General features: G+C 43.7%; 1 protein-coding gene and 1 pseudogene across 1 annotated transcript in view; one reads left to right on the forward strand and one right to left on the reverse strand.

Moving 5' to 3' along the window:
• Window positions 1–8607, forward strand: part of LOC132383763 (histone H3) — a 53388-nt gene extending 44781 nt beyond the window's left edge. Inside the window, exon 4 of the transcript XR_009508764.1 lies at window positions 1241–8607. The gene's annotated coding sequence lies outside the window, so the exon portion shown is untranslated. The remainder of the gene's footprint in view (window positions 1–1240) is intronic.
• The window catches only part of LOC132383737 (uncharacterized), a 141195-nt pseudogene that overhangs the window by 93066 nt on the left and 32541 nt on the right, over window positions 1–15588 (reverse strand).

Genomic DNA, 15588 nt, shown 5'->3' on the forward strand with positions numbered 1-15588 from the left:
GAAAACCCTAAGTACGGTTGATTAAACTCTGGGCTGAAATGGAAAAGTCAGTTACAGACCAAATCGAGGTGGCGGGGACCAGGCCCCAGATTGTATCAAAGCGACTGAACCCAATGTTTGGAAAACGAGTTAGACGTGGGGCCAGATTGAAAAGGTCTACCATTTCCTCAATTTGGAATATTGATTTACAACCTCATTTTATCACTGCAATTTTTGGTATACCAAATGAAGATGATAGTCGACTCTCCCCTTCAATTAGACGAATGATTGCCTTTGTAACATTAATGGCCAGGAGATCTATATTACAAAATTGGAAAGAAGTAAATCCTCCTACCATATCTCAGTGGTTCTCTCAAACTAGTTCTTGTTTAAGTTTAGAAAAAATTAGAAGTACTGTTTTTGATTCATCAATTAAATTTGAAGAAACTTGGGGACCGTTCATTCGACACTTTCATATGAATTAATTTGGCTTCTTCAAGACCTTTACTCTTTTTATTCTTGTTCTGGTATGGAGTTCCGGAGTTTTTGACACCATCATATACATATAAATTATTATTATTGCCCATGTTAGTTTAGGTTTATATATTTTTATATATTTTTTTAATTTCATAAATATACATTTTTTTCTTGTATTCTATTTTTTTTTCTTTTGATGATTATTTCTAATCTTTTTCATGTATAATCAATATAGATTTGATTATTGTACGATCTTTTTTTGCTGATAGTTTAATAAGATATTGTTATCTTGTTACTAATTTAACTAAGTCTAATGCATTCATGACCTATTTAATATAATACTATGTTATGTTTTTTTTAATAAAAATTAATAAAAAGATTGAAAAAGGAAAGAAAAGATTGAAAAGGTCAGGTTGTTCTGCCCGAGGCCAGGGACAAGCCGGTTCAGCTCGCTACTCCACTCTGCACTGATCTAAGCATCTGTGCACAAACTCTCTTTGAGCATTTCAGTTCAAAATGCTACAGAATTTGCTTGTGTTTATTGTTTGCAGGATTTGTCTTTCTTTCTGCACATTGGGTGTTTGATGGTCTTATTTTATTAGTGGGTTCTTTTGGCTTTCTTTGTTTCACGACAGCCTGTTTGAAACAAACCTCAAAGTTGTATAATGTATACGTACTTTAATAATAAATTTACTTTGAACAATGATTCAAAAACCTGATGCTTGAGGGATAAAATAAGGACAAAAAAATAACCAACTCAAAAGTGATTCTCTTTTAATTACAGGCCAGGATGCAGAAGAGCGGAAAACGACAAATATTCTTCACCTTTTTAAGAATTGCAATAGGGACAAGACGAAAAACTATACCCCGGTGACTCTTACATTAGTGGTAGAGATATCATAAATTGCTGATATTACTAGAAAAGATATTTAATGATAGGATCAGCTTGCATCTGAAAAAGCATAAACAATTTCAGAGTAGCCAATATAGCTTTGCATGGGCAACGTCAACTCTTGCAAACATGGCCGAACGTTTTAAGTGACAAATTCACTTGATGAGAGCTGGGTAGTGGGTACAGGATACAAGGACTTTGGTAAAGCTTTCAACAAGAGTCCCACAACAAGATCCACAGCTTGGAAGCACATGACTCAAAAGAAATTTGGTAGAATATATTCAAAATGTACTCAATCAGAGAACACAGAAGGTAATGGTTGAGGGGTGTGATTCTGACTGGACACCTGTGAACAGTGGGGCCCACAAGGAATTCTACTCTTTGTGAAATGATTTGGATGAAAATGAAGGAGGGCTGATTTGTTGGTCTGCAGAGACACAGAAATTGGTGCAGTTATGGATCGTGAGGAAAGTTGCCAAAGGATTCAGCAGAACATAGACAGGCTGGAAAGGTGGGCAGAGAAATGGGAGATAAGTCGGTGTACTCTGGGAAGTCAAATGTCAGAGGATTTCTTCGGAATTCCTCTCCCCATCAGAGTGGCTGGAATTACAGTTACGGCAGTGACATGCTCCACCTCAGGATGTGGGAGTCACTCAGTGTCCCCGATAACTTCACATGAGGGAAGAGCACCGAGGTGCAGCTCCTGACTGACCGTGTGAAGGAAATGAAGATGGAGATGGACAGACCGAGAGTTTCCAGGATGCTGAGACCAGAGATTCATGAGTTGGTCACACCTAAGGTCAGGATGCAGACTGTTGTGTGACCATCACGACGGAAAGGGGAAGAGACAGACAGAGTAATGTCTGCCTGTGGCCGTGACCCTCAGCAACAAGTAGACTCCTTTGGATACCCCTGGGATGATGAACCAGAGACAGCAGCCCGCCAGGTCGGTGGTACTGAGACCCCAGACCGATGCTCCGCGGGAGGAATGGTCAAGCAGAGCAGTGATGACAGCAGACTCACAGTACAGGGGATGTGCAGGAGATTCTGTGGCAGCAACAGAGATGACACGATGGTCTGTTGTCTTCTGGCTACTGGGGTCAGGTTCGTCTCAGATGTGAAGGATTTCCTAAAGATAAACTTGCCAGTCGAGTCAGTGGTCAGTGGTTAGAACAAAGGTAAGGAGCAAATTCCTTGGAAAAAGCTAGTGAATCTGTGCTGCCTATGTCAGGATGTTGTTCAGTGACAAGAGATCAGCATTTAACACCGTCATTTCCACAGTCCTGATCAATAAGCAATGGAACCTGGTCCCTCTGCAAATGGATCCTCGACTTCCTAACTGGGAGACCACAATCTGTGCGGATTAGTGATAATCCACACAGATTGTTCATGGAGATGGGCTAACCCCTATGGACATCAATGGATCTGGGGTTGAGAAGGTAAACAGCTTTAAATTCCTCGACATCAACATACCCGAGGATCTCACGTGGTCTATACGTACCTGCTGAGTGGTGGAAAAGGCAAAACAGCGCCTCATTCACCGCAGACAACTGAGGAAGTTTGCTCTGGGCCCCCAAATCCTAAGTACTTTCTACAGGGGCACAACTGGGAGCATCCCGACTGGCTGCATCACTGCCTAGTATGGGAACTGTACTTCCCTCAATCGCAGGACTCTGCAGAGTGTGTTGCGGACAGCCCAGCGCATCTGTAGTTGTGAGCTTCCCATCATTCAGGACAGTTTCAAAGACAGGTGTGAGAAAAGGGCCTGAAGGATCATTGTGGACCCAAGTCACCCCAAGCACAATCTATTCCAGCAGCAACCATCTTTATATATTAGCATGTCCTGCATTGAACTGCTGCTGCTAAATTAACAAATTTCCTGACACCTGCCGGTGGTAATAAACCTGATTCTGGTCCTGACTCTGAAATCATCCCCACAGACGGATGTGACCGATTCATTGGGTATATTTAATGTGGAGGTTCTCGATTGTGGGTGTGGGGGGTGGATAAGAGTGTTTCAGAGGGTTAAGAGATCGGTCATGATCTCTTACACCTGGCAGAATGGGGCAGCAGACTGGATGGGCCAAATGGCCTAATTCTGCTGCTGTGTCTTATGGTCCGATGGTCTCGGAGCAGCTGCAGGACATTTCAAAGGGAAGGTTGAGCAGCCGGACATAGTGGTGGACGGTGCATGTTGGTAGTAGCAATGTAGGGATACGAGGGTTGTGTCCTGTGCAGTGAATTTAGAGAAAATAGACAGAAACTAAGACGTGACAGGGTGGAGGTTGAAAGGGAATCTGAAGGTTGAGTTGATGGAGGTGGATAAAATTACGTGAGGCATACAAAGGTTAGAGAGTCAGAGACTGTTTCCCGTGGTGTGGCTGTCTAAAGCTATAGTTGTAAGGTGACAGGGGGTAGTTTAAAGGGGATATGAAGGGTAAATATTTGACACAGAGAATAGCTGGTATCCCGAATGAGCTGCCAGATGAGGTGGTGGAGGAAAAAAAAACAAAGTCTCTGTTGATGAACACTTCCCAGGAACCTGACATTACTCTGTTCATCCTGCCCTGGTTTAACGTCCCGGTGCTGGGTCCGTTGTTGTTTTCAATCTGTATAAACGATCTGGATGAGAATGTGGTAAACTGCATCAGCAAATTTGCAGATGACAACAAGATTAGGGGTATGATGGACAGCAAAGGTGGCTAGCAAATCTTGAAGTGGGAAGTGAACTGGCTTGCAAAATGAAGTTGGTTACAATCTGGAACACACTTCCTGAGGGAGAGGTGCAGGCTGGTATTTAAGGAACATCTGGCTGAACATTTGAATCACCAGGACAGGGTAGGAGACAGACCAAGTGCTGAGTTAATGGAGACAGATTCTCGATGGTCAGTATAGACATGCAGAAACCACTGACTGTGAAAGTTCAGTGGGAACCTGGAACACAGAACTTCAGGATGGACTCACCTAAAAGACTCAGAACCCAGGACAATGGATTTCTGTTGGACAAAGGTATTAAAGGTATTAAGGTTAGTAGTGAATCAAACCCCTCAAAAGGCTATCAAAATGCACCCATACCTCATGCACCACTAACAGTACTTTTAAATGGGAATTCGGTGAGGAACACTGGTTAATAGCAGGAGAGATGGCGGACAGCTTGGTCACAATGGAAGGGTGCAAATATCTTCTCAGAGGATAAGGGGTTCAGTGGAACAACCTCACAGCTGAGAATGAAGGTAACAAACCCCACAGCAGTGGAGGACTGCTGTTGCCAGGGTTGGCCAGGATAGAAACAGACCCTCTGGCCCATCACATTTATGCTCCCCATCATGCACAGCTATTCTAATCCCACTTTCCTGCATTAGTTTCATATCCCTCCAGGCCTTGCTCTCTGAACTGCCTGTGCATGTGTCTCTAATATTGTTACACAGTTCCCTGTATGTGGCATCACACAGAGACAGGGTTGTGTGGTCTACTTGCCTTATCAGCCAAAGAACTGCCTCTCATTGGAATTGTACAAAACTGTTTAAAGACAGATTTAAAGGGAATCTGAAGGGTACATACTTCACACAGAGAATAGCTGCTATCCTAAATCAGCTGCCGGCGGAGGTGTGGGGGCAGAAACCCGCAAAGTCTCTGATCATTAAACCTTCTCAAGAACCTGACATTCACTGTGTACATCCTGCCCTGGTTGAACCGCCCAGAATAGATACAGTGATTCATACAGAACTGAAACCGTCCCTTCGGTAAAACTCATCGAGGCCGACCAAGTTGTCGACCTGAACTCGTCCCATCCGCCTGCATTAGGCCCGTGTCCCTCTCAACCTTTCCTATCCATGTAACTGTGCAAATATGGTTTGAATATTGTACCTGAGGCAGAGAGCCGGTGTGGTGAGGCGCTGACAGACACTCACTGTTCCGTGGGCAGGAAGAGGAGAGGCCGATTCCCACAGTGGAGCCAAAACCCAAAGTAGAGACCGACTCCACTTTACCACAACCCCGTGCCCACCATCCCGGACCGTTCCCATGGAAACGACGTCGGTGACGATGGGACCTCTGTGGCGTCTTCATCTCGTCATAATCGCCGCACGGCATCATCGCAACACGGTGTCACGTGACGGGAGGCGGGGTCAGAGAGAACTGTCAATCAGTGGTGCCACTGAGAAACTGAGAGCATTGGAACACAGTAGGTACAGAGGGGCATTTCCGGGAACAGTGACCCCACCCCCCACCCACGGGAATTGAGTGTGTTATAGACAGTAATATTCACATTTTAATTTGACTTTTCGGTCTTATAAATAGTTAATGTTTGTATTTTGTATAATCTTGTGTATATAATCTTTTATAATTTGGGGTGAAATAACGTTGTATGTGGATCACTGGACCTCTGCATGAAAACAGAACGTTATGGAGAAATAAGTCAAAGTCAACATTTTAATCCAAATTAAGTTAATAGAAACGTAGAAAACCTCCAGCACAATACAGACCCTTCAGCCCACAAAGTTGTGCTGAACATGTCCCTACCTTAGAAGTTACTAGGCTTACCCAAAGCCCTCGAAGCTCCATGTACCTCCATGGACATAGCTTTTTCTAAGCTCCATGTACCTATCTGAAAGTCTTTTAAAAGTCCTTATCTTATCCGCCTCCACCACCGTTGCCAGCAGCCCATTCCACGCACTCACCACTCTCTGAATGTAAAAACTTGCCACTGACATCTCCTCAGTACCTACTCCCCAGCACCTTAAACCTGTGTCCACTTGTGGCAGCCATTTCAGTCCTGGAAAAAGCCTCTGACTATCCACACAATCAATGCCTCTCATCATCTTATACACCTCTATCAGGTCACCTCTCATCCTCCGCCGCTCCAAGTATAAAAGGCCAAGTTCACTCAACCTATTCTCATAAGGCATGCTCCCCAATCCAAGCATCATCCTTGTAAATCTCACCTGAACCATTTCTATGGTTTCCAAATCCTTCCTGTAGTGAGGCGAGCAGAATTGAGCACAATACTCCAAGTGGGATCTGTCCAGGATCTTATATAGCTGCAACAATACCTCTCAGCTCCAAAGCTCAATCCTACGATTAATGAATATCAAGGCACCGTATGCCTTCTTAACCACAACGTCAGACTGCTTAGCATCTTTTAGTGTCCTATGGATTCAGACCTCTGATCCTCCACACTGCCAAGAGTCTTATCATTAATGCTACATTCTACCATCATATTCAAACTACCAAAATGAACCACATCATACCTTCCTGCCACTTCTCAGCCCAGATTTGCATCCTATCAATGTCCCGCTGTTACCTCTGACAGCACTCCACACTATCCACAACACCCCCAACCTTTTGTGTTATCAGCAGATTCGCTAACACATCCCTCCACTTCCTCATCCAGGTCATTTATAAAAATCACAAAGAGTAGGGGTCCCAGTACAGATCTCTGGAGCACACCACTGTTCATCAGCCTCCATGTAGAATATACCAACTCTATAACCAGTCTTTGCCTTCTGTGGGCAAACCAGTTCTGGATCCACAAAGCAACGTCCCCTTGGATCCCATGCCTCCTTACTTTCTCAATGTGCCTTGCATTGTGTTCCTTATCGAATGCCTTGCTGAATTCCATATACTCTACATCTACGGCTCTGCCTTCATCACTGTGTGCAGTCACATCCTCAAAAAATTCAACCAGGCTCGTAAGGCACGACCTGCCTTTCACAAAGTCATGCTGAAAATTCCTAATCATATGATGCCTTCATAAATCCTGCCTCTCAGTATTTTCTCCATCAACTTACTGACCTCTGATGTAGACTCACTTCTTGAGACTTGCTCAGAGCACAGCAACGGTTCGATTTTGTTTTGCATCGGCCTTGTCTGAGAACCTGGACTTTGGAGTCAACTGACTTTGAAGACTCGCGCTATTCGTTCAATAATTTGATGTTCTTTTGAGCCCGTTACCTGTTTGAGAGTTTTGGTTACTAGTCCTGTTTTTGCCCAGCATTTATTGATTTACTTTCATTTGAACACTGTTCACATGGAAGATTTGTGAACTATCAACCCACTTCAGTGTCTCTCACATTGCACTTTGGCCATATCCAAACCAGGGCGACAAAACAAACCCCATTTCAACAATGTATCGGATTACTAAAATATCGCACCTTAGAATTAATGTCTTTGCTGATGTATGGAACCCACAGATGAACCCAATACTCTGAGAAACAGAGAAAATGCTGAATAGTTCTTGTCTGCTGAGTGACGTGCGTCTTCCTCACTGTCAGTTGCGGTTTTCACGTTCGTTTTCTTCCACACAACCCAAAACACCTTGACCTGTTACACAACCCCAAACCACACGCACTACCACCACAGTGTGTAAAAGGACATACTCACCAGGACTCCTTCGCTTTCCTTCCCAATATAAGTCCAGGACTCGCTCACTTTCCTTCCCAATATAAGTCCAGGATGAAATCAGCCCGATTCTACTGAAATAGGAAATTCCATGTTCACTGGCAGGTTTGCAAATGCTACATTATGTTGTTATGCGGGCAGCCCCCTCCTTTGTGAGAATTGCAAGAGCACTAGTTGGGCGGGGGTGGTGTCAGTAGACCCAGGAAATGGGAGAGAGACATGCTGGATGCCTCGTTCCCCAGTGATGCAAAATAACGCAACATTGACCATTGTCTCCTGGAGACCACATTTGTGGATTGGGGACTATGCTACGTGTAAGCCCTCGGGCAAAGTGGGCTGGTTGAGAAGAGATTGCATCATCCCAACCTGATTGATATCTGTGACCCCATGAGGAAGTATAAAAGAGGGTCTGGGGGAACAACCCCTTCAGACACACCAGAAGAAACGCTAATGATCCCGTAGTAGCGGGAAGCCATTTGAAGGAAGCCACGTGCGTTCGATTCCCCTTTGCTTTGGAGCCAGTGGCAGGTACCATAGAACCGATGTTCTTGAACTAACAACGGGAAACCAACTTTCCCGATTCAACGGATTTGCTTCTTAAAAGACCCGGGCAAGTTTCTTTTCTCACAAATCTCTCTCTCTCTCTCTCCAACAAGTGAAAACCCAGCAGTCCCCAAAGGCTGAAGCCTGCAGGAACTGAGTGACTTTTATATTTCCATCGGACAAATTATTATCCCCTAGACAAACGATCGAGCTGTTTCTTATTGATGGTTATTATTAGACCCACGCTTTTAGATTGAGTAGTGACGATGTATATTATCTGAATGTTTATATTAATCTTATTTTTGTGCCCCTTTATAAATAAAGACTTTAAAAAAATATTACCATCAGATTTCAATGGACCTCTCTATCTTCGCTGGTAAGTGACCTAGTTACAGGGTACGTAACAACGTTAATCAAGGTTGCTTTCAAGTTTAAGAGAAATGCTTCAATAGCAATTCCTACCCACAATCGTACGGCTGTGAATCGTATCTGATCTCAGGACCTCATATTATATTCAATAACGCTGAACAAACAGCATCATTTTGGGCCATTCTGAGGGCGGTTTTCCAACTGATAACTTTATCTCTCCAGGCATTCGGTGTAGCCTCCTGAACATTCCCAGCGTTCCTTAGTCTCAGTTTGAACTTAAAAGAATTTCATAGAATCAGGTAGAGACAAAAGTCACGAAGAGAAACTGGCTTATGAACTACTGCGCCCTGATATTGAAGATCTCGGACACCAGGCCCACAGGTGAAGTATTGAATGGTGGGAATTGAAAGGGACCGCACTGGTTTCCTTTTGTAGACCAAAGTCCAGCTGGATGGTCTATCTGTGACTCTCTTTCTCTCTCTCTCTCTCTCTCTCTCTCTCTCTCTCTCTCTCTCTCTCTCTCTCTCTCTCTCTCTCTCTCTCTCTCTCTCTCTCTCTCATCTATTTTGTATCTTATGCTTGTCTGTTTCTCTTTCATTTCCAGCAGCTATTCCTCTCCACATTTCAAGCACAATTTTTATTTTACAACAAACAAATAATACTGAGTTAAAGAGTCATTGCTAGTGAGTGCAGAGGTTGCTCGGGGTTGAAGTGAGTGAAGTTATCCACGCTGCATCATCCAGCTATGCCCTGTATTTTGCACATTGAGGAGATGGACACAGTGTCTATAGAAGCGAGACAAAGCAGCATCTATTTCATGGATCCTATACAGATTACCGAGGAGGAGATGTTTGCTCTCTTCAGATAAATTAGGATAGATAAATCCCCAGGGTGTTCCCTCGGACTCTGCAGGAGGGAAGTGCAGGGAGTGCCAGAACTCTACCAGAGATATTTAAATCATGCTTTGCAACAGATGTGCCACCAGAGGACTGGAGGGTAGCAATGTTGTTCCGCTCTTTAAGGACGGCTCAAAAATTAAACCTGGAAATGATAGGCCCTTAAGCCTGACATCATTATTTGCAAAGTAAATGGAATGTATTTAGAGGGGCTGGATTTACAAGTATTTGGATAAACATGAACTGATTAAGGATATTCATCATGGCTTTGAGCGTGGTAGTTAATGCCAACTAATCTTATAGAGTTTTCAAGGAAGTTATCAGAAAGTTCACAAAGGGAAGGAAGTGGATGTTGTCTACATGGACTTCAGCAAGATATTTGACAAGGTCCTGCATAATGGGTTGGATAAGACGTTTCAGGGATTGGTGCTGGGTCTATTGTTGTCTGTCATCTATATCAATGATCTGTGTGATAACGTGGTGAACTGGATCACAAATATACGGCTCATATCAAGAATAGGGCTGCTGTGGACAGCGAGGAACACTATCAAAGCTTGCAGTGGGATCTGGATCAGCTGGTAAAATGGGCTGAAAATGGCAGATGGAACTTAATGCTGACAAGCGTGAGTTCTTACACTTCCGTGGGGTACAGTAGGGAAGTGGGGAAGTAGGGAGCGTGCTAGAACAAAGGGAAATGGGATTACATGTCCATAATAGTTGAAAGAGGTGTCAAGGTAGATAGTGTCATAAAGAAAGCTTTTGGCATATCAAAGTATGGAGTGCAGGAGATGGGGAGTTTTTTGAAGTTGAATAAGTCAGTGGTGAGGCATAATTTGAAGTATTGTGTGCAGTTTTGTTTGCCAACTCACAGGAATGCAAATAAGTTTGAAAGAGTGAAGGGAAATATTACAAGGACATTGTGGGAAGCTGGGTTAGAGTGAGAGCAGGAAGCTGCAGTGATCTGTTGACCGGGGAAAATGTGAGGGAGAGCAATTCCATCGTTGATGGACTGGCCTGGCCAGCCCATAATAATTTTCGAGTGACCCATGGATTGACATGACTTTTGGAATTGGTAGTCGAGTTTTGAGGGTAGGAGCACTGGGACGCTGGAAGTGCATGAGTGTGGCTGGAGGTGATTGTGAATGTTGTCGGTCGGATTCTTCAGTGTGGTGCAGTTCGTGTGATGTCCAGTTGAGGTGGCGATCGTCCGACAGAGCGGAGATACAGAAGCCGTGTTTGAGTGAAGTTGATTGAAGTGGGAGTGATGGCTTGAGAATTGGATGAGGTTCATTTCGTGTCCCGCCTGTGGCATTACGAAAGCAGAAATATAAATGTGTAACTGTGATGAAAATGTTGATTGGAAGACGAAGATGGGCTGGCATGAGAGCACCTGGTTTGGTAATCCTAGAAGATAATAGGTGACTGAATGGCTGGAGAAAAGTGAGACTCTGCTGGGGGAAGGACACGTGTGAAAGGCTCCAGTATCGCAGTGACCAAACATCAAGGAGATTGATTCTGTTCACCGGGGTGTGTTCTGAAACGTGCATAAAACAAGGGTATGAATTCTTCGTTGGTATAGTGGTTAGTATCCTCGCCTGTCACGCTGGAGACTGGGGTTCAATTCCCCGACGGGGAGTTACAAATTTTACTGCACCATTCAAGGGGAATTTTGTCTTAAGAAGACAAATTTAAAGTGGACAAAGAATTTGTGTTTACGCTAAATCAGTTCATTCGGCATTGGCAAGGTGGAATATAGTTCGGACTGTTGTGACCCCGGGACAGTAGAGCATCCCAGCAAGGAATGAAGCTAATCGGGGACGGGGATGGGGGGCAGTTCATTATAACAGAATCACTCAGTACAATTGAGGGGTTCAGACTTCACTGTTAACCCACCTTCCGTATGTATGGGCCCCCTACAATACACTCAACAACTCGAGCGTTTAGTACCAACATGCGTTCATAAGTAAGGGTCATGTTCTTTGTGTGGAACAGGAGCTGTGCCGCCTCATCTTTGACATGAGGTGCACAAACCACGTATCCACTAACATTGTTTCCAGTATCATACCAGGCGAAAAAGTCATCAAGGCCAAAAACTGAGACACCGGCTTACATCAGGAGGCATTTTACAGCGGGCAGAATTACAATTGTACAAATTCTACAGTACAGTTTGGGAAAGGATTATTTAAAGTAAACTTCATAGACTGTGGTGTTTGTGGCGGCTGAGGGTGAAACTGACTGTTATCAAAGTTGCTTTGGCGCTGAGGGCATCTTTGAACTCAGTGGCGAGACTGTCCATAAACAAGGTGCACCTCTCACTGACGCCCCACCTTTTACCAGTAACTGTCCTCCGCCTTCTCCCCATGTTTCTTGAAGTGAATCAAAGAACTGCAAAATCCATAATTTAGAATAGTTGTTTTTTTCCCCTCTAAATAACACTATACAATGTTCAGATCAAAATAAATACCAGTCACAAATGGGTGACAAGTCAAATGCATTTAAAGCAAGTAACGTTCAAACAAAATTTAGAATGAAATTGTAAACAGCTTTAATATAGTAATGATGAGCAACAATGTGGTCACAGTCATCTTTATTAAATATAAAACAGAATACAAGTTAAAATAACATTCAAATCATACAGGGCAGCTGTCACAATATATTTATACAACGGTCAATATTAATGAGACAATGGTAGAGCAGTCCAGGGAGTCTCCAGTCCTCACACAAATATTATCCACTCCCTTAACAGCTTGAAGCATTTGCTTTCATCTGAAATTATTGTAAACCACTCAGAATTTTACTTACCTCTTTTCATCTAACACAAGTAACAATCTACATTTCCTTTAACCTGGACTCACTTAATCATCATTTGCAATAACATTCATTACAATCGAGTAAATCAGTGTATTTCTGAAATACTTTGTTTATCTACTTTACAAATTTATTAAGGTGCCCATCTGCTTTTTGTGCAATACGGTGTATCATATGTCACTCTGGAAACACTTCAGTATAACATGACATTTTAGTTCAAAGTGCATAAAAGTCTCCATATTGCTCATTCTCCCATCGAGCTTTTGAGAGATTTACACCAGCCTCTTCAAGAACTCGCAAGACACTACTGGGGCGGGCTTTGTTGTAACTGTACCTGTGGGGGACAGGGGTAAAACAGGTTCCTACTACTTCCTACTCAGACATTAGTAAGAGTTGTAATGTCTTGTTAAACATGGAATAGTACAGCACATTACAGGCCCTTCAGCCCACAATGTTGTGCCGACCCTCAAACCCTGCCTCCCATATAACCCCCCATCTTAAGTTCCTCCATATTCCTGTCTAGTAGTCTCTTAAACATTGAGGTAGAGTTGATTACACTTTCCTGTTCTTTCTGACTCTATTTCTCTAACCTTTTTTATTCAGCTTCTCTGCTCTTACTGTGAGGAGCAACCAATTATTTCTGCATTTCTCTCCAGGTGAACACCACAGGGCTCCTGAAAGTTTCCTCTCTCCTTTATCTGTATTTCTGCAAGCACTCCCTTCTTCCATTCCACCCCTTCTCAACATACTTAATTCTTTCTGCTCCACAATGTACGAATAAACAAGCCACCGAGTCGTCTTAGATGTCGAGTAAGAGACTCTCACGTGACCATTCAGACACACAATCAAGGCACTCACTCATACTTCAGAATTCCCTTTCTTTCGTGCATCATGGGGTCAAATCCACCCCAAGGCATATGCATGATGACCAATGGGATTCAATCCAGCATGAGGCATCCTCTTCTCCCATCGATTCATGGGACCTAGCCCAGCCCGAGGCAGCCACAGTTTCCCTCTATTCCCTCAGCTGATTCAAACCCACCTAATGCTCCTTCTTTACTGTTGCAGCCTTCCGACAGTGGACAAAGGTGATGGACTACTCCACACACAAGGAATTCTGTTTGAGGACTGATTGGCTACAGGGGCTGAATTCCTTTCTCCTGTAAAACAAAGCCAAGGGTTCAGTTTCTCAGAGGAAACTCCATGTTTCCACCATCACCCAGTAGCTGGAATCTGAAAACTCGCACTCGTTCTTCAATCAAACCTTAGTTACCTGTGCACAAGGAGAACAACATGGCCTCTGAACCAAACTGTTCTCAAGTTTAAACAAAGAAATATCACTTTTTACAGAGTTGTTTATTCAGAGACTGGTAATGACCAAATGGTAATCTCCTCGCCCACCCCCACTCTTCACTTCCCGCAGCGATTGCTCCCTTTGTGACTCCCTTGCCCACTCAACCCTCCTGACTGATCCCCCTCCTGGTACTTACACTTGCAAAGTGTCATACCCACCCCTACCCCTCCTCCCTCACTACCATTCAGGGCCCTAAACAGTCCTTCCAGGTGAGGCAAAAATTCACCTGCGAGTCTGTTGCGGATGTCAACTGTATCCAGTGGTCCCGGTGTGGCCTCCTGTATATCAGAGCAACCTGATGTAGATTGGAGAACACTTCGTCAAACATCTTTGCTCCATCTGCCAGGAAATGTGGCATCTCCCCGTGGCTATTATTTCAATTCCACTTCCTGTTCCCTTTCCAATATGTCAGTCCATCACCACCTCTCCTGCCACAATGAATCCACAAACAGGTTGGAGGAGCAACGCCTTATATTCCAAAAGGGTAGCCTCCAACCTGATGGCATGAACATCAATTTCTTGCACTTCCACTAATTGCCCCCTGCTCTCCTTCACCATTCCACATTCCTTTTCCTTCTCCTACTTAATCTCCTTACCTGTCCATCCCCTCCTTCTCCCTTTCTTCCACGGTCTTCTCTTCTCTGCTATCAGATTCCCCTTCCTCTAGCCCTTCATCTCTATCACCAATCTATTTCCATAGCCCGTCCCCTCTCCCAGTTTCACACATCACCTACCATTTTCACTTCTTCCTTCCCTCCCGCACCTTCGTAATTGGACTTCTCTTCTTTTTTCAAATCATGATTAAGGGTCTCTGCTCAGACGCACATTGAATCTTTACTCTTTATCATAGATGCTGCCCGGCCTGCTGAGTTCCTCCAGCATTTTGTGTGTGTTGCTTTGGATTTCCAGCATCTACACATTTTCCCCTGTTTGAAATGGAATTGTTTATGTTCAAATTCCTTATTTGTCTGTGTAATCCACATTGAAACTACGATAATACAGTATTAGCAGCCAAAACAATCTGCACATTAAATGCCAATAATAATCAAGAATTAGTGAAGCAACTGTTACATGGCAATCTGTCACTTGAATCATTATCTTGTCTTGGAATGTGAAATGGGTCCATCCCCTGCTGTGCAAAGGGAAGTTCTGCTCTTCGAAGCCCTTTCTTGCCCAGGTTGACTGCACACTACCTGTAAACTATCCATTCTTGAGCAGTAGCTGTACCCTAGCCTTGTTGCAACTTCAGCTGACTCAGCCACTGAAAAGTCAGTCACCTGGCTCACTTCGCAGAACAGGACAGACCTCCCAAATAGTTGGACCACACACATACCCCTTTTAGACATGGCTAACAAATTCTGCCGCATCGAATATTGTGCCTCGTGGAATTCCCAGTCAGTGCTCAATGTTCAAAAGTTTAAAGCACATTTATTACTAAAATTATGCTGACATTATACAACCTTGAGATTCCTCTCCTAACAGGCAGCCATGAAACAAAGGAACATAAAAGGAACAAAACAAAAAAAAAAAAGAGGACCGTCAAACACTCAACGTGCAGAGAGAAAAAAACATGCAAACGGACAGAGAGCCCAAAGTTCAGCGCAGGGCAGAGTAAACATCGTGGAGCAGTGATCTGAACCAATTTGTTCAGTTGGATATGGGTGCCTCCTGGAAGAGAGCGTTCCTCGGCCTGGACCAGATGGACTGAAAGTTCCATTTTCATGCAGTGTGTCGCTGCAAATCTGAACATTGTTCACTCAGTTTGATGACATTTCACTTCTTTAAATGACTTGTAATTTCTTCATACATCAGACTCCAGCATTTTACCCTCAACACTTGTGAAATTAACATGTCGACAATTACCTTCTGTT

This window comes from Hypanus sabinus, chromosome 31, assembly GCF_030144855.1.
Source record: "Hypanus sabinus isolate sHypSab1 chromosome 31, sHypSab1.hap1, whole genome shotgun sequence".
NCBI lineage: Eukaryota > Metazoa > Chordata > Chondrichthyes > Myliobatiformes > Dasyatidae > Hypanus > Hypanus sabinus.